Source organism: Tursiops truncatus, chromosome 8, assembly GCF_011762595.2.
Source record: "Tursiops truncatus isolate mTurTru1 chromosome 8, mTurTru1.mat.Y, whole genome shotgun sequence".
Lineage (NCBI taxonomy): Eukaryota > Metazoa > Chordata > Mammalia > Artiodactyla > Delphinidae > Tursiops > Tursiops truncatus.
The window spans coordinates 69487866-69507494 of NC_047041.1; the positions used below are offsets into that span (position 1 = coordinate 69487866).

Genomic DNA, 19629 nt, shown 5'->3' on the forward strand with positions numbered 1-19629 from the left:
GCACGCTGATATGACAGCTGTCATGTACAATCTAACAAAATTGTTTCAAATGAAGTTAAAGACAACTAAGTGCTACTAGAGCCATCTTACGGGAAAAAATGAACGAACTTTTTGGCCAACCCAATAGCTAGCTAGTATAAGAGCCAAGATTCATACCCAGGAAACTGTGACTCCCAAACGCATGTTTAACCAGAACATCATGCTGCCACCAAGAAGCTTACAGTCTAATATTTCTCAAAAATAATCCTCAAATCACCTGCACCAGAATTACTTGGGGTGCTTATTTAAAATCCAGATTTTTGGACTCTATTCAAGTTCTATTGAAATCAGTATATCTGAAGTGAAGCCTATATTTTTTTAAAGTGATTATGCTCAGATGATTTTTTGTTGTTGTTGTTGTTGTTGTGCTGGGTCTTAGTTGCTGCACGCGGGATCTTTAGTTGGAACATGGCGGCTCTTTTTTTTGTTTGTTTGTTTCAGTTGCAGCATGCGAACTCTTAGTTGCAGCATGTGGGATCTAGTTCCCTGACCAGGGATAGAACCCGGGCCCCCTGCATTGGGAGCTCGGAGTTTTAGCCACTGGACCACCAGGGAAGTCCCTCAGATGATTCTTACACATACTAATTTGGACCACCAGGGAAGTCCCTTAGATGATTCTTACACATACTAATTCTAAGCCTACTCTATGGTTGATAATTTGTCTACATTCATTAATTAAATATTTAGTGAATGTCTACTATGTATAAGTGCTAGGTGTTCATTAGATATATAATACATTGCTAAGAAACATTTGTGTCCAATTGCAAGCAAGGGACTTGAGAATGAGAGACATACAAATACCTAGAGTACAGAAGCTTTGTGGAATCTTTGCCATCTTGCTTTAACAGCTTCAATTGCTGCTCTGTATTTTCTTTACATTGTTTTATTTATGCATGTATTATCTTCATCAAACAGAATGTGTATCCTTTGGAGGCTTCTATTCATCTTTTATTTTCATTTGTTTTTCTGACAAATATTAACTACCTACTGAGTGCTAAACACTATGTGGACACTAGGACTATACTGATAAGCAAATATCAGACTCAGTTCCTTCATGGAGTTTTTGGTCTAGTATGGGGAAATCCATTAATCAAACAATCAGACAAATGTAGTAAATGTAAATTACTACAATAATGTATGATATAAAGAAACGGTACACTTAGCTAAAAGAACTTATTAAAAAGGGAATTTGGTCTGGTCAGAGAAGTCAGGGAAATCTTCCCAAAAGAAGAAACTTTTGAATTATGATCTGAAAGATATGTAAGCACTAATTAGGTGAAAGGGGAGGAAAGAGAAGGAAGCATCCAGGAAAAGGATACAGCATGTGAAAAGGCATTTGTGGCAGATAGGTACATGGCAAGAACAAAGGACTGATAAGCTGCAAGTAAAATTGGAGTGGAGAGAATGAAAAGATACTGAATTGGTCATCAAGGGTGAAACTATGTAGGGCATTGTAGGCCATGTAAAGAATTTTGTCTTTATCTTGGGAACAATGGCAAAGCAATGAAGGGATGTACTGTTTATTCTCTATTTGCTCTGCCCCACCACGGACCCATTTTCCACTTGGAGCCCTGTTTGGCTGAAACCACAGACTGTGTCACCCGGGCTCCTTGTCAGATGGTTTTTGCTTATTATTTGGTCAGTAAGAAGCACCTGCAGGAGACTGGCAGGAAGAAAGAAAAGAAAGTCCGGGTACTTGTTCTCCATTCTCATCCTGCTATGGGGCCCCAATTTTAGTAGTGGTTGCACACCTAAACAATGCTTCCTGCCCAGTAAATCCTCCTGTAGGGCTCTGGGCTCCGATAACACTGTTTCATCTTTTTTTTTTTTTTTTGCGGCATGCGGGACTCTCACTGCTGTGGCCCCTCCCGCCGCGGAGCACAGGCTCCGGACGCGCAGGCTCAGCGGCCATAGGCTGGCTCACCGGCCCAGCCGCTCCACGGCATGTGGGATCTTCCCGGACCGGGGCACAAACCCGTGTCCCCTGCATCGGCAGGCGGACTCCCAACCACTGCGCCACCAGGGAAGCCCTGTTTCATCTTTTGATACCTTCAGGCCTGAAGATGTTAATGGCATCCTCCTGTTGCTGGTCTCTGGGAGCCTCAGCATTTCTTATTGGTTTTCTTAACGCTGCCAACAATCTGAAGGTAATCATTTCATTAAAGCCTTTTCCTCTGAGTGGAATTGTTTCATGGCAGAACCACAGTGAGTGAGATATTCAGTCCCTAAGGCCTGGTAAAAAATCTGTACAAAGTGACAACAAATATCTAGCAACCAAATAACCAGACTAACTTACTCCAGTCTTAGGATACTCCATGGAATTTTCTTTTGCCTCCTCATAGTGGCAAAAGGCATTGCAGCCTTCCTTTAGCCCCTATTCTGCATTTCCACTGATTACTTTTTCTTAGTAATTGGTCTTCTTAATTACTAAAAGATTCCTGGAGGACTGTAACCATTGCCACTCACACAAACAGGTTTCCTGCCATCCAAAGGAATTAGGGTAAATAAGACCTTCATAGTATAACCATAAAAAAAAGTGGACTTGGGTCAGAGAGACCTGGATTTAGTTCTTTGCTCTGCCACTAAACAGTGGTATGCCCTTTGGCATGTTTTATAAACACTCTAAATCTCTGTTTGCTATGTAAAATGTTAATACTTATATTGCAGAATTCTTGTGAATATTAAGTAAAATAATGTGAAGGGACTGGTAGAGGCGAGGCACTTAATAAGTGGTAGCTACTATTACTACTACATCTATTTAATATGGATAAAAAGGAAATGATGAGTTCTTAAAATTGACACATATTCAGGTTTTTAAAAAAACAGTATGGAAGAATATAAAATAAAAAATAAAAGCCCCCATTTCTTTCCCTCACTTCCCAATTCCACCTCTCAGAGTGCTGTTAAAAGCTGGATATGGGGACTTCCGTGATGGCACAGTGGTTAAGAATCTGCCTGTCAATGCAGGGAACATGGGTTCGAGCCCTGGTCTGGGAAGATCCCACATGCCGCGGAGCAACTAAGCCCGTGCACCACAACTACTGAGCCTGTGCTCTAGAGCCTGCAAGCCACAACTACTGAGCCCACGTGCCTAGAACCCGTGCTCTGCAACAAGAGAAGCCACCGCAATGAGAAGCCCCCACACCGCCACGAAGAGTAGCCCCCGCTCGCCACAGCTGGAGAAAGCCCACGCACAGCAATGAAGACCCAACGCAGACCCACCCCAAAATAAATAAATAAATAAATTTATATTTTAAAAAAAAGCTGGATATGTATCTTTATAGTCATTTCTATACATATACACTGCATATGGAGAATGAAGAAGACTAAATCACACATGTTGGGAAGGGGAACAATCAGCACACCTCCTTTCTGATTGAGATATTCAGAGAAGTGTGTGCATCACAACAATCCTACAAAATTCAGACACCACCCTAATATCAAAGCAGTTCACAAAAATGTAAAATTTTGAAAATAAAGTGAGCAAATTGTTATTTCTATTTCTCTGGCTGGAGAATCACTTGGACTAATTTAGGACAGGACGGTAAACACTTCTGATTCTTTTTTTTTTTTGCGGTACGCGTGCCTCTCACTGTTGTGGCCTCTCCTGTTGTGGAGCACAGGCTCCAGACGCGCAGCCTCAGCATCCATGGCTCACGGGCCCAGCCGCTCCGCGGCATGTGGGATCTTCACAGACCAGGGCACGAACCCGTGTCCCCTGCATCGGCAGGCAGACTCTCAATCACTGTGCCACCAGGGAAGCCCACTTCTGATTCTTAATACCAACACTTCAGGGAGCTGAAGAAAATAAAAGGAGACTGTCCCAAGAGTACTGAGACAATAGAGAAAACACACTGTCAAGAATGGTTCTGATCATTCTACTCAGAACCTAGAGACTCAAGCATATCTTATCAGCCTATAGAAAATTTCCAATCGCTTACTATAGAAAAAGTAAAGCATCGACTTGCCACGAGTCAATACATATATTTAAGGCAATGTTTTTCAAAGTGTAGTCTGCAGACCACATCTGCATCATAATCATTCAGCATGCTGATAAAAAAGACACACCTCTAAATCAGAATCTCTGGAAAGAAGGCCCAGGGATCTCCCCTTTAACATATGCCCTAGATCCTTAAGCAGTCTAAAAGACTGCAAATGAATTCTTTAAGATAAATAAGAAATAGTAGGGGTGTAGCAAATACCACATACACATATACTTCTTTGAATGTTTAGAACAAAAAGAAAAATTCTCTCCCTTTTCCCCACCACTTTAATTCCTCCCTCTTCCATAGGATCATTAATCATATTTTATTATTTCTTTCTAGTCGATTATAAATCTATGCCTTCATTTCCACTTCTACTGCCATATGCCAAGTCCTTGTCATCTATAACTTGGATTACCTTTTCCTTTCTAATAACCTTTTCCTCTTCCAAGTCATTCTGTATACTGGATTGATGTTTGTAAAATCCCACTGTTACCATATCTTTCCTTTGTACAAAAGCTTTCAACAGCACACAAATGATTATAAAGTTCACGATGCTTAGACTGTCAGTCAAAGTCTCCCAAAATGTGACCCCATGCTAAATGTCCAGGCTTACTTCTCATTGCTCTCCCACACTAACCCTCCAAATCAGCCAAACTAGATTTATTGGCTTCCTGTGTATGACAAAGGCTGCTAGGTGATCACAAAATATCCTTCCTAAGCACAGTTAGACTACATTCCCCAGCCTCCTCTGCTGTTTGGAGTATGTAACTAACCACATAACTGATCCTAGCCAATGGAATGTAAGCAGAAGTGATAAAGCCCATTTCTAGGATAAAACTTTAATTTCTAGATATACTGTTCCACATTCTCCCCTTCTGCCTGATCTAAGGAATGGTTGAGCCACAAAAGAGCCTAGATTCCTGAATCACTACATGAAAGAAAGCCACTCACCAACCAGGACCAACCAGACCAGGACTTAGACTGTTTTATGAAAAATCAATTTCTATTGTGGTTGAGATATTGGGCATTTTTGGAAATAAGGGCAGTTACTCATAACCCCCTGGAAAGGAAGAATCTACATAATACAGGATTAATTAGCTAAGGGAAGTAAGGAAGAGGAAGGAATCAAAGATGGTAGAGAGAAAAGCAGGCAAAGGGGCAGAACTCTTTTGTTCTAGACTTCAGAGGAATGTGTGAGTGTGTGTGTTATTTGTTACACAGCCTAGCCTACCCTCATTAATACAGTATCCAAACATACCTGTTGATTCGTACATATGATCTTTGGCTCATAGAATCTCCTTACTAGAAAATTCTTTCTAACATACTCAATCTCAGCTCAAGTCCCTTTCCTCCTTAACTTCTTCAACCACTCAAGCTCACAGATCTCTACTTCTATTGAACTTCTACAATGCATACGGTGCTATACCATTTATTACACATTTAACCCATATTATCTTGCATTTTTTTGAGTTAAGGATGTAATTTTTAAAACATATTTTTCGGGCTTCCCTGGTGGTGCAGTGGTTGAGAGTCCACCTGCTGATGCAGGGGACACGGGTTCATGCCCCAGTCCGGGAAGATCCCACATGCCGCGGAGCGGCAGGGCCCATGAGCCATGGCCGCTGGGCCTGTGTGTCCAGAGCCTGTGCTCCGCAGCAGGAGGGGCCACAGCAGTGAGAGGCCCATTACCGCAAAAAAAAAAAAAAAAAAAAAAAAAAAATATTTTTCATTGAAGTACCATTGATGTACAATATTATATAAATTACAGATGTACTATATAGTGATTCACAATTTTTAAAGATTATACTCCATTTATAGTTATTATAAAATATTGGCTATATCCCCTGTGTTGTACAATGTATCTTTGTAGCTTATTTTATGTAGAACTTGATTCTACCTCTTAATCCCCTACCCTGTATTGCCCCTCCTGCTTCCCTCTCCCCACTGGTAACCACTAGTTTGTTCTCTATATCTGTGAGTCTGGTTTTTTTTGTTGTTATATTCACTAGTTTGTTGTATTTTTTAGATTCCACATATAAGTGATATCATAAAGTATTTGTCTTTCTCTGTCTGACTTATTTCACTTAGCATAATACCCTGAGTCCATCCACATTGTTGCAAATGGCAAAGTTTCATTCTTTTTTATGGCTGAGTATTATACCATTGTGTGTGTGTATGTGTGTATAATATATCACATCTTCTTTATCCATTCATCTGCTGATGGACACTTAGCTTGCTTCCATATCTTGGCAATTGTAAATAATGCTGCTATGAACATTGGGATGCATGTATTTTTTCAAATTAGTGTTTTTGGGTTTTTTTGATATTCCCAGGAGTGGAAATTGCTGGGTCATATGGTAGTTCTATTTTTAGTTTTTTGAGAAACCTCTATACTGTTTTCCACACTGGCTGCACTAATTCACATTCCCACAACAGTGTACAAGGGTTCCCATTGCTCCACATCCTCGCCAACATTTGTTATTTGTGTTCTTTTTGATGATAGCCATTCTGACAGGTGTGAGGCAATAGCTCACTGTGGTTTTGATGTGCATTTCCCTGATGATAAGTGATGTTAAGAATCTTTTTATGTGCCTGTTGACCATCTGCATGTCCTCTTTGGAAAAACATCTATTCAGGTCTTCTGTACATTTTTAAATTGGGTTGTTTGTTTTTTTTAATGTTGAGTTGTATGAGCTGTTTATACATTTTGAATATTAACCTCTTATCAGTCATATCACTTGCAAATATTTTCTCCCATTCAGTAGGTTATCTTTTCATTTTAATAAAGGTCATATATGACAAACCTACCACTAACATCATACTCAACAGTGAAAAGCTGAAAGCATTTCCTCTATGATGAGGAAGAAGACAAGGATGCCCACTCTCACCACTTTTATTCAACATAGTATTGGAAATCCTAGCCACAGCAATCATACAATAAAAAGAAATAAAAGGAATCCAAATCGGAAAGGAAGAAGTAAAACTGTCACTGTTTGCAGATAACATGATACTATACATAGAAAATTCTAAAGGCACCACCAGAAAACTACTAGAACTCATCAGTGAATTTGATAAAGTTGAAGGATACAAAATTAATACACCAAAATCTGTTGTATTTCTATATGCTAACAATGAACTATCAGAGAAATTAAGAAAAGAATCCCATTTATCATCACACCAAAAAAAGTAGGATACCTAGGAATAAACCTACCTAAGGAGATAAAAGACCTGTACTCGGAAAACTATGAGATACTGATGAAAGAAACTGAAGACAACAGAAACAGATGGAAAGATACATTGTGTTTCTGGATTGGAAGAATTAATATTGTTAAAATGCCCATACTTCCCAAGGCAATCTACAGATTTGATGCAATCCCTATCAAAATACCAATGGCAGAACTGGAACAAATAATCTTAAAATTTGTATGAAAACACAAAATGTCCCAAATAGCCAAAACAATATTGAGAAAGAACAGAACTGAAGGAATCATGCTCCCTGGCTTCAGACTATACTACAAAACTACAGTAATCAAAACAGTATGATATGGGCACAAAAACAGACACAGATCAATGGAACAGAATGCAGAGCCCAGAAATAAACCCATACACTTATGGTCAATTAATCTATGACAAGGAGGCAAGAAAATACAATAGAGAAAAGACAGTTTTTTAAATAAGTGGTGCTGGGAAAACTGAGCAGCTACATGTCAAAGAATATTAGATCATTCTCTAACACCATATAAAAAAGTAAACTCAAAAAGGGTTAAAGACCTAAATGTAAGACTGGATGCTATAAAACTCCTAGAAGAAAACATAGGCAGGCCACTCTGACATAAATCATAGCAATATTTTCTTGGATCTGTCTCCTAAAGCAAAGGAAACAAAAGCAAAAATAAACAAACAGGGGCTTCCCTGATGTCGCAGTGGTTGAGAGTCCGCCTGCCGATGCAGGGGACATGGGTTTGTGCCCCGGTCCGGGAAGATCCCACATGCCGTGGAGGGGCTGGGCCCGTGAGCCATGGCCACTGAGGCTGTGCGTCCGGAGCCTGTGCTCCGCAACAGGAGAGGCCACAGCAGTGAGAGGCCCGCGTACCCCAAAAAAAATAAAAACAGGACCTAATTAAAATTATCTTCCAGTTTTAAGCTTTTCATGTAAAAATACCTTTTTCCTATTCATATTACAAACTCATTAATGACAGGAATTGTTCTTCAAAGACCTGAACATTTCCCAGAGTTTTTATATCCAGCTGAGCATTAGCGCTTAATAAATATATGTTGAATAGACCTAACTGATTTGCCTTGAAGAAAATAACAGAAAAATATTCTAAGGAGAAGTTGCCCTAAATCATTATTAGAACAAGGTAGGAGTATACACAAACTTAAAAATAAAATAAAATACAAACATAAATATATAATATACATATACTTCCAAAAGGAAGTCTAGTTTGATCTGAATTTCTCTGTCCCAACCAACCCATGGTCTTTCCTTAGCATATGAGAATTCAAGGGATTTCCCCTAAACTAATAAATACTGGGAGTTCTCTGGACTGACAGCACTAGCCCCAAGCCCAAAAATAATCCATTTGACAAAAGCAGATATCAACTTACATGCCTGTGATACAATGATATACAGTAGGAAATCTGGATTATAGGTTATACCTATAATGCCCCTTGACTACTACAGAAATCAAGACCATTTGAGCACCTAGATTAGTGCTGTACAATAGAAATTTCTGCCATGATGGAAATGTTCTATATCCGTCTAGCCACTAGCCACTTGTGACTATTGAGAATTTGAAACATGGTTAAGTGAGACTAAGAAACTAAATTCTGAATTTTATTTAATATTTGTTAATTTAAATAGAAATTTAAATAGCCAAATGTGGTCAGTGGCAACCAAATTGGATAGCATATACCTAGATGCTTTGATTTCCTTGAAAAAATTTTTGATATTTTTATAAACTTGATTGTGATTTTTCTAACTTTGTATACTATTATTCACTTTCAATTAATTACTCATTATGCTGTAGCTTTTAGTGTGAAGTTTACTTTAAAAACACAGCATTCCTCCAAAAACTAACCAACTAAAACTGAGACCTAGAGAGTTACTTCCCTAATGTAGAGCAAAGACAAAAACCTCTGTCTTCTATTACAATTTCAGAGCACTTCAAACTATATCATACTATGTTATCATCTCCTACATTATAAATTCAAAATAGAGAATAAACTTTTCAGATGTGACATATATTTTTTTCCCTATTATTGACTTTAAAACACACTTATCTAGTTCCTGGAGTTAGTCTAAATTTAAATATTTAAAGAATTTAATTATTTTAAAGTGTTTATGAAATGAAAATATTTTATTAATAATTTGAGAAAATTCACAAATGATTTACAAACTAATAAAAGAATTGATGGATTATCTGTCTAATTGTATTTTTTATTATAAAACATCAATTACGTATGCTAATGTTCATGCAATTTTGCTAGCCACTGTAATACATATTTAAAACAAACTCCCAAATTCTTATCAGCTAATACTTTATATTCTAAAGAAAAGCTTCCATGTATTTTTCAAAAACACTATGCTGGTGTTTATTAGAAGAGATAATTTCTCTGAAGTGCTTTAACCCTTCTATGAAATACAGCCTATATCCCTGTACCAGCAATTAATGAGTATGCTACTTGAGGAAAACACATTGACTATGTAAATTGTTAAATTTACTCTATATGACTTTCTGAGTCAGACCATTGGAAAACACTTCTACAAACATCAGAACCTTCCTCTTACAGACCTTTTCCCAGTCCAAGGACACTGGCTAGCTCTGAAGTTCAATCACTTTTTTCCACTAGTATCCTTCATTCCCTCTAGGCATGGAGAATTTGGAAGATTCCCTATTCCAAGCCCACTGGCCAGCCTTCTTGTTTTCCTGAGTCCCCAGTCTTCTGAAGGTGTTTGATGGCCCAGACACCTTCAGAAAGCCTGTGTTGTACTGTAATATTTTATGAACAAGGAAAGAAAAATCCTAAATATTGGATTTTACATCTCAACTGAAACAGTCCATGTCAAAGAAACTACCTATGCAATAAACATATATATAAAATTTTTCTCCATACATCTGTTTAAGGAATAGGTTTCCCTTGAATGTTTAGCAAATAAATAAATAATAAATAAAACAATTATTATAAGGTCACAAGTGGCATGAAATTTGAATTTACTTTCCTGCAGCATTAAAAATATACCTTATTTGCTTATACTTTAATAAGTTACAGAGTGTGTCCATAGAATGTGTTACTACATGATCAAATCACACTGATCAGTGTAATATAATACATGGAAAATATATAGTTCACAAATATGGATTAATGACCATGAGGGTGTCACAAAATATTTCATATGTTAATGTTAAATGATTAAACTATACTTGTAAGCTGGTCATTGTAAGATTCTCTGAACACATGGTAATGAAACATTTAATTATTTTATAACTGCCAGAAACATTCTTTTAAATCGTTTGATTAAAAAAATGACTAGTGAATATTTTTTATGAAAAAAATTATTCAAGATAGAAAGAGACCTCTGTGCCTGGTTCCAGCCCAGAGGAATTTTTAACTACAAAGACTTATTTAAATTACGAAGGCCTTTTTCACTTTTGAGTTTCTCAAAGTGTTTCATAATAATATAAACTAGAAATATAAGCTGGAAAGTAGAGGAGAATGCTAATGCTAATGCTAATGCTAAATTATGAAGGGCTTTTTCACTTTTGAGTTTCTCAAAGTGTTTCATAATAATATAAACTAGAAGTATAAGCTGGAAAGTAGAGGAGAATGCTAATGGAAAGCTTGAGTGCTATAAGATAAACTTGATATATGTTTGGCTTTTACTTCTCCCCCCATCAAAAACAAACTTACTTTAAAAAATGTATTTGTGCTTAGTTGTTTATTTCATCTTTTTTATAACGTGTTCAAACCTGATAGCTTATGCTTTAAAATTTTACCCATGGAGCATCACTTGTGAATTATAACACAGAGGAATTTTTATTTTGCTCAAAAGTATCACTCTGTGATACACGTTGCAAATAGCTGTCATATAACTATACTTTTTCTGTTTTTCTCTCACCAGCAGGTACTCAGTAAACACTTGTTGAATGAATGAATAAATCTCAATGAAGTGCCTTAACTTCTCTCGCCAATTATAGAACTTCCACTTTAACCTCTCACCTTTAAACAGCTCCATGTCAAACAAACAAGTCTAATTTGCTATGGAAGGAACCATCAATTTTACTCAGATTGAAAGGAAATAAACAGGTTGCAATACTGGAGAATAGGAAGAGAAGATCCCAGAATCTCAGATAACCTACAATCTATATGTATCCTTAAATTCCTACCACATGAAAAGGTAAAATAAGAGAAATCTTATAAGCATGAGTGCTTGGATAATAAAGAATTCATTAAAACTCTGACTCTAATCCAACTAATATCTTCAATTTTACATGGATAGAAAAAGGGGGTAACATTTAGATAACATTACATTGTTTAAAAGTACAACTCTGTGACCCAAACTGATCACCTAACTTCAATAAACTAAATTCGGCCCCTTATTTCTATAGATAAGGCTCAGAGATAGCATGTTCTTTGTTTTTCTAAAATTATAAACTTTAAATTGTTTTAAATTAAACCAATGAAACATTTTATTCTTTTTGATAAATTATTTAGCTGTTTTAAAATACTTTTTCTATTCTTTCAATTTATAACATACCATTATAAAACCATTTTTTTCCTACTATACCTGGGTGACCATAATTAATTATTCCAGGCAAAAATCCTCCTATCTGTGCATTGATTCTTTTTTTTTTTTTTTTTTGCGGTACGCAGGCCTCTCACTGTTGTGGCCTCTCCCGCTGCGGAGCACAGGCTCCGGACGCGCAGGCTCAGCGGCCATGGCTCACGGGCCCAGCCGCTCCGCGGCATGTGGGATCTTCCCGGACTGGGGTACGAACCCGTGTCCCCTGCATCGGCAGGTGGACTCTCAACCACTGCGCCACCAGGGAAGCCCTGTGCATTGATTCTTTGTCAACCTCACTGTCATTCCTTTTTCCACATTACTGGTTTATTTTGCTTCTGGGTTTTTTTAGTTTCAGAAAGACAAAATACACATTGGTGAACAAATGTATCTTTCCATAGACTATTACCACTTAAAAAAAACAAAATAATTCAATAAAAGATGGTTCTTCGTGTTTACATCCCAGTTCCTTACTCTTTCTCAGTACTGCAAAATAAATGCTAAATGAAATCCTTAATTTGGAATTTCAGTTTAAACACTCACAAATTGCACAAAGTCAGTGTTTTACTTAAAGTAAGTCACTTTTTCCATTTTTTGTTTCTGCCCTAACAAACGAGATATAGTTAATTTTAAATGTAAAACGTTGTGCACTATGCAAATCATGTCTGTGTGTCTAAGAAAATAACAAACTTAATGAGGAATGTCAAAAAAAATCAGAACCCATTAGTTTAAAGATACATAGGAGCAGCCAAAGATGACAAACACGCATAAAATTCAAAACAGTGGGAAAAGGGAATAGGCACTGAAACACATAAATCAGTGTTTTGAATTCTTTTTCTCTGTGGGTATAATTGTACCTTAGTTTCTTATAATGATTTATTGAGGTAAATATTCTGTATGGTTTAACAGCTACAGCTTCAAAGTGTCAGGCACAGGCTCTCCTTTATTCATGAGGCAGCTGAGTATTGGGATGTGAATTCACTTCTGTATTCTGGGACTTGGCAAAGTTTGTTTTTAAGGTCCTTATAAAGAATTCATGTTGATGCAGTCTATTCAAATGTGAAAAACACTGTGCTGTAATGAGTGAAATAGAAAATCTTTACAGTAATTCTGGAGAAAAAAGTAAATAAATTGAAATAAGCCACACAGAATTACTTTCAGCAAAGTAAAAAACGCCCCTGAGTTCATTTCAACCATTTTTTTCAGGTTTAGGGATGTCTATAAACCCCATCATTGGATGGGCTACTAACCTGGATACTAAATCTAATATCATACAAAAAGAAAATGGTCAGAGAGAAATTCATTTAAGTCTCAGTTTGTAATATTCACCTAAGGAAGTCTTGAGGGTTGATTTTCAATTTGCACATGCTATTGCTCTGGGATTAAGGTCTAAACAACAGAAACCAGTAATAACAGTTGCACAACAGATTATTAAAGTTACCATATAGCAACTTTATAGTTTGGAGGGGGAAATGAATAATTTACCAAATATATTTCTTTTGAAAGCATCATGCCAAAAGAAGTTACACATGGATATTTAAGGCACAGAGCCCTATCTTGGAAATCAGTGATCTTATGCTTGTCTATGCCAAGATTTTGGCAGGAAATTCAGATTTTTGCCAAGAAATACATGTGCCTTAGATGTATAAGTTCAGCGTGCAGTGGAAATTCAACCTTCCTGGACAGTGGTTCTCTGGTACATGCATACTCCTACCCAAAGTGGCTTTATGATTCCCCACAAGATTGTTTCCCAGTTTAGGGGTTTAGATGTTAACTAAAAGAAAATTTTAAAAAACTTTTTTTTGTAATGAGATTCTCTCATTTCCAGTTAATATAAACTAGGCTTTCAAATTTTGTTCAATTGAGAGAGCATTTCACATTATTCGAGAGAGATGACACTAAAAAGTGGCTTTTCTTTTTCACAATTTTTCCTTTAAAATTAAGAATTACCTAAAAATTCTGCCTGCTAAAAGCCACTCATTAAATTATAAACTTTTTAGTTATCCTCACAGAGTCTAACATAGCCATGCCTGGGGTAGATGATCAGTAAATAAGGACTTAAATCAGATAGTAGCTTATTAGTTTAAAATGGCTCTAAAAAAGTGTTACTTTTCAAATGACATCATTTTTTTCCCAGAATAACTTTTTCACCCAAAAACACACTAAATAAATATACCATAAAACGTGATATTTTGATATTACACTTTCAGGCAAAAACACTCACTAATTTACCGAACTTAACAATTTCTAGTCAGACAATATCATCTGGAAAATTTTGCATTTTGTACCATGACCCAAAATGTTCTGCCTTGCTAATGAACAATGAAGATGTAGCATCTTGTAAAACTCTAAAAGTGTGCCATATGTTCATATTAAATTCATGTGAAGACAAGATAATTATGAGCCCCTAAAAGGCTAAAAAGTTGATGGGGAAATGGTACAGAAAGAACATACCTTCCAAAGAATGAATACCTCCTCTTCCACCAGCCACCATCCATTATCCATTCTTCTTCTCCTCCTTCAACAAATACAATAAAATTTTATTATTTTATAGTTTATGTATAATCTACATTTATTTGCTTTCAAATGTTATCTATCATTTATACAAACTTGCTTTCATTGTTCCTCAAATAATATATTTTTCTATCTGTAAAGAGCCTGGGTATCTTGGGTTGGGATAATACGTATCATAATTTTTACCATTAAAATTAATGGAAATATTTTTTATTTTATGGGTTTTCACTAAACAGCAGAATTTTCAGAAACAAATTAACATCTTTAAGCAAGGGATAGGTATACTGTATTTAAATTTTCAAAAGGCATCACACACCTAGAGAAGAAAGAAATTAGTATCAACTGAGCATCCCAGATTTATCAGGCATAACTCCAGGTAAAGACATGTTAGTTCATCATGTACTTTACAAGAGCTGTGTGAGAGAAGTATTGTTATTCCCCTTTCCGAAGAAAATTGAGACTCTGTAATATGAAATGAAGTGTTCAAGTTCACACAGATAGAAAGTAGCAGGGCCAGAATTCAAATCAAATGTTGCCAAATCCAGTGGTCATTTCTCTGTGCTCATCTTACTTGCATTTCTCATCAGCATTCAACACAATCAACACCTCCTTCCTTCTTGAAACACTGACCTCTTCACCTATGAATACCATACTCTCCTGGTTTATTTCATCCTCGCTAGCCACTACCTCTTAGTCTCCACTGTTGAATCTACCTCTTCTACCTGACTTGTAAGTTCTAGAGTTCCTCAGACCCAGGCCAAAGTCCCCTGAGACTTGTCTCTTTTCTTGGAATAGTACACCCATTCCCATGGATTTAAATACTATCCTTATGCTGATGACTTCCACATATGTATCTCTAGCCCTGACTTATATGAATTTCATATTTGAATATTTAATTACCTACTCTGTTTCTTGACATCATCACCTAAACATGTCAAAGACACTGAAAACTTATTGTGTCCAACAAAGAAATCGAAAAAGAAATCATGATACCTACTCACCCAAATCAGTTCATCTTCCCCCATCTGAGTAAAGAGAAATTCTGTCTACCAATTGTGTTCAAGTCAGAAACTTAAGAATCATCTTTTATTCCTTCCTTTCCATCATCCCCAATGTCCAATTCATCAGAAAGTTCTGCTGCTTCTAATTCTAAAATATATCTTAAATTTTTCTACATCTCTCTATCTCCACCATACCACCTTAACTCAGGTCCTCATTATTTCTCAACTGGACTGTGCAAAAGCTTCACTTCTACTCAAACCTCCTTTAATCCATTCTTTATATTGTAATAAGAGTTAGTTTCTTAAAATATCAAATCAATCACTCTTCTGCTAAAATCCCTGCAAAGGCTTACCATGGCACTTAGGATAAAATCCAAACTCCATAGCATGATCTACAAAACCCTGCCTATCCTTCCAACCTCATCTTATGCCATTCTCCTATCTTTTCACTACACTCTAATTCACAATGCTCTTCTTTCAGCACCCAGAACACACTAGGTTCTTCCCAGCCTCAAGGCCTTTTCAGATGCTGTTCCCTCTACCTAAAACACTTCCCTATTAATTCTAGCTCCTTTTCCTCCTTAGTCACAACCTCAAAGAAACAGTCCCAAACCACACTGTCAAGAATCCCTTGTTTGTTTCCTTATGGTACTTATTAAATTTTTTAATTGTTTTATGTACTTGTCTTTTTGTTGTCTACCAGAACAGAACATAAGCTCTATAAAGGTAGAGACTAATTAGTTGATTGATTTATATTGTTTATTAGTATTTCCAGTGCCTGGCACAATATAGCTCTCAATAAATACTTGCTGAATGAATGAAAACCAAATATGCCTGATTCTAAAACCAATATTCTTTTCACTATATCATGCTGCCACCTTAATGGATCTTAGAAATTATCTAGTCCAAACTTCTCTTTTTACACAAGTAACAACTGAGATCCAGAAAGATAATTTATTTACCCAAGATCACACCATAATAAGTGACAGAACCACAATAACTCCAGGCTTTCTTACTTCTGATTCAGGCTTTTTCTTCTAGACCACATTGCTTTATGCTGATAGCCCCATCCAAAAATATGACTAAGAAGTTTTCCACAAAGTGGCCAAAAATATCACTAAAAACTTTTGCAACCATTTACAAAATCAGATAATACAAGAAAGGAACAGATATACATCTATATATTTGTACATACACATACGTATATGAAATAGTGGTACACAAAGCATTGATTGTCAAAATCTTTTACATAATTGTTTTTGTTTTTAAAGAAAGTTTTGAAAATATAGACAAATGGTTCTCTATTTTACATTACATATATCATTTACTTCACAATATAAACAAAAAGTTTTATTTCATATGGATAATACATCTAGAATAAACTTTCTTAGGGAATCATACTTTGTCCCTAAAAATTTACTGTAAGTTTTCCCAATAGCCAGTAACTCTCTAAAATTCATGCAAAACATAAAATTCATGTAATTTTGAAACTAAACAAGAAACTAAGCAAAATATCCACAGTTAGTAATAACCACAGGTAAAAGAAGAAACAATCAAACCCAGGAATCCTACACTGCCTACTTCTGGCATCTAATTTCTGGTTTGTAAAGCATTTAGCCATAGGTCTACCTACTCAGTTCATGAATCAATGCAGTCGACACTGTCACAACTACATACTACCTCCAGCTCCTTCCACTCCTCCAGAACCCAAATCAAATAGCTACTAAACCATCTCAAGCTGCAATTGTCACCTAGTGACTGATGGAGAAAACTTTGATCCAACTTTTCTCACCAACAACTTTTACTTCCCTACTAAACACAGAGTATCAATACTCATTATTCTGTCTACTTGTGTATACATATTTAAATTTCCATGATAAAAATTTAGAAAAATTAAGCTCTATCATTAACATTAACAGTCCTTAAAAACAGCTTTGTCATCATCTACCTCCTTCCTCATCTTCTAAAGAATTCTACATAATTTTTCAAAAGTATTAAAAACTATAAAATACAAATCTTTTACTTTTAGCATATAATAGTATTTATTACTGCAAATGATAAATATTTCAGCTATATTACAGTTCAGATAGATTTATGTAGGCTATCCTAGTGAACATTATTTATAGCACTGTTCTCAAAAACAAAAAATCTGCTTCTATGGAAATTTTGTTTGAGTTCCAACTTCCCTAAAGTTACTATGCTAAACTTTCAAAGTTTGTCTTAGTCCATTTGGACTGCTATAACAAAAATACCATAGACTCGGTGACTTAAAAAACAAACATTTATTTCTACCAGTTCTGGAGGTTGGGAAGTCCAAGATCAAGGCCCCGGCAGATTGGTGTCTGGTGAGAACCCACTTCCTAGTTCATAGATGGCTGTATTTTTGCTGTGTCCTCACATGGTGGAAGGGTCAAGGGAGCTCTGCCCTCATAACCTAATCATCTCCCAAAGGCCCTACCTCCAAATACCATTACATTGGGGATTAGGTTTCAGCATATGAATTTGGGGGGACATAAACATTCAGTTTACAGCAAAGTCATTTTCATATAGTCAGTCATGTCTATTGTTTTTCCCTCATTAAAATTTCACAGTTATTATATAACCTTTGTTATTTACCTACCAATTGCTCTGAATGTTGTGTCTCTTAGTTTTCTTTTTTTTTTTTGGCTGCGTTGGGTCTTTGTTGCTGCACTTGGGCTTTCTCTAGTTGCTGCGAGTGGGGGCTACTCTTCGTTGCAGTGCGCGGGTTTCTCATTGCAGTGGCTTCTCTTGTTGCGGAGCACTGGCTCTACGCACGTGGGCTTCAGTAGTTGCAGTGCACAGGCTCAGTAGTTGTGGCGCATGGGCTTAGTTGCTCCACAGCATGTGGGATCTTCCCGGACCAGGGCTCCAACCCATGTCCCCTGCATTGGCAGGTGGATTCTTAACCACTGTGCCACCAGGGAAGTGCCTGTGTCTCTTAATTTTCATTAGGTCTTTTTAGTCCACCAAATGTCTCTCTTGCTGCTGCTCATTAGTATGCAAATTACTTCAGAATATACTGGACTCCTATAGGTTCATGGTTCTGATTTAAAAGTTGTCATTTAAACTCTGGCAAAACAGTCCTGTTGAAAAAGTTTCAAAAAACAAATTTCAGTGGTAGAGTTCAGAGCTCTTTCTTATTCACTTTAGAAACTCAAAATCCTATATCTCAAACATAAACTAACAACCCACTATTAGTATACATTATAGTGGAATATAGCTAAAAGCATGAGTTAATAATATCAAGTTTGTACAGCACTGAGCACTCTCCCATTCTATCATGGAAAGCCCCTAACCTGTGCTGTCCAATATAGTAGCCAATAGCAATCTGTGGCTTATTGGGCTACTGGAAATGTGACTACCCCTAACTGAGATGTGCTGTAGTATAAAGTACACACTGAGGACTTCCCTGGCAGTGCACTGCTTAAGAATCTACCTGCCAAGGCAGGGGACACGGGTTCAAGCCCTGGTCAGGGAAGATCCCACATGCCGCAGAACAACTAAGCCCATGTGCCACAGCTACTGAGCCTGTGCTCTAGAGCCTGCGAGCCACAACTGCTGAGCCCACATGCCACAACTATTGAAGCCCATGCGCCTTGAGCCTGTGCTCCGCAACAACAGAAGCCACTGCAATGAGAAGCCCGCGCACCACAACGAAGAGTAGCCCCTGTTCACCACAACTATAGAAAGCTGGCACTCATCAACAAAGGCCCAACGCAGCCAAAAATTAATTAATTAATTAATTAAAAAAATAAAGTACACACTGGAGTTTTGAAGACTTAGTATAAATAAATAATGTTAACTATCTCAATACTTTTTATATTGATTGCATGTTGAAAGAGTAATATTTTGGATATATTGATTTTCATAAAATACATTATTAACGTTGTTTCTTCTTACTTTTTTTAGTGTGACTACTAAAAATTTTAAATTACATACATGACTCATATTTGTGACTACTTTTTATTTCTATAGTACAACACTGGCCCAACTGTAATAAACAGAGTTCTACTGTAACCTAAACTGTTTATCTCTCCTCCTCTTACAAAAAACTAAATTCTCCTTATGGTGATCATGATCATGATCATGATCATGGTAACACCTTAAATTTTACCACGTACTTTCAAATACAACATTGTATAAAAGAAGCTAGATATAAAATTATACATACTGTATGGTTCTATTTAAATAAAACTCAAAAACAGGGAAAATTAATTTATGTTCTTAAAAGTCAAGACAGCTATCTTTGGGAAGGAAGAAAAGGTAGTAGCTGGGAGGGAAGACT

At 36.6% G+C, this 19629-nt stretch overlaps 1 long non-coding RNA gene across 1 annotated transcript in view; it reads right to left on the reverse strand.

Moving 5' to 3' along the window:
• Window positions 1-3128: 3128 nt before the first annotated feature.
• The window catches only part of LOC109552222 (uncharacterized), a 30499-nt gene continuing 13998 nt past the window's right edge, over window positions 3129-19629 (reverse strand). The window contains exons 3-5 of the long non-coding RNA XR_002178986.3: window positions 17944-18427; window positions 14263-14326; window positions 3129-3871 (exon numbers count right to left, since the gene is read on the reverse strand). This is a non-coding gene — a long non-coding RNA (uncharacterized lncRNA). The remainder of the gene's footprint in view (window positions 3872-14262; window positions 14327-17943; window positions 18428-19629) is intronic.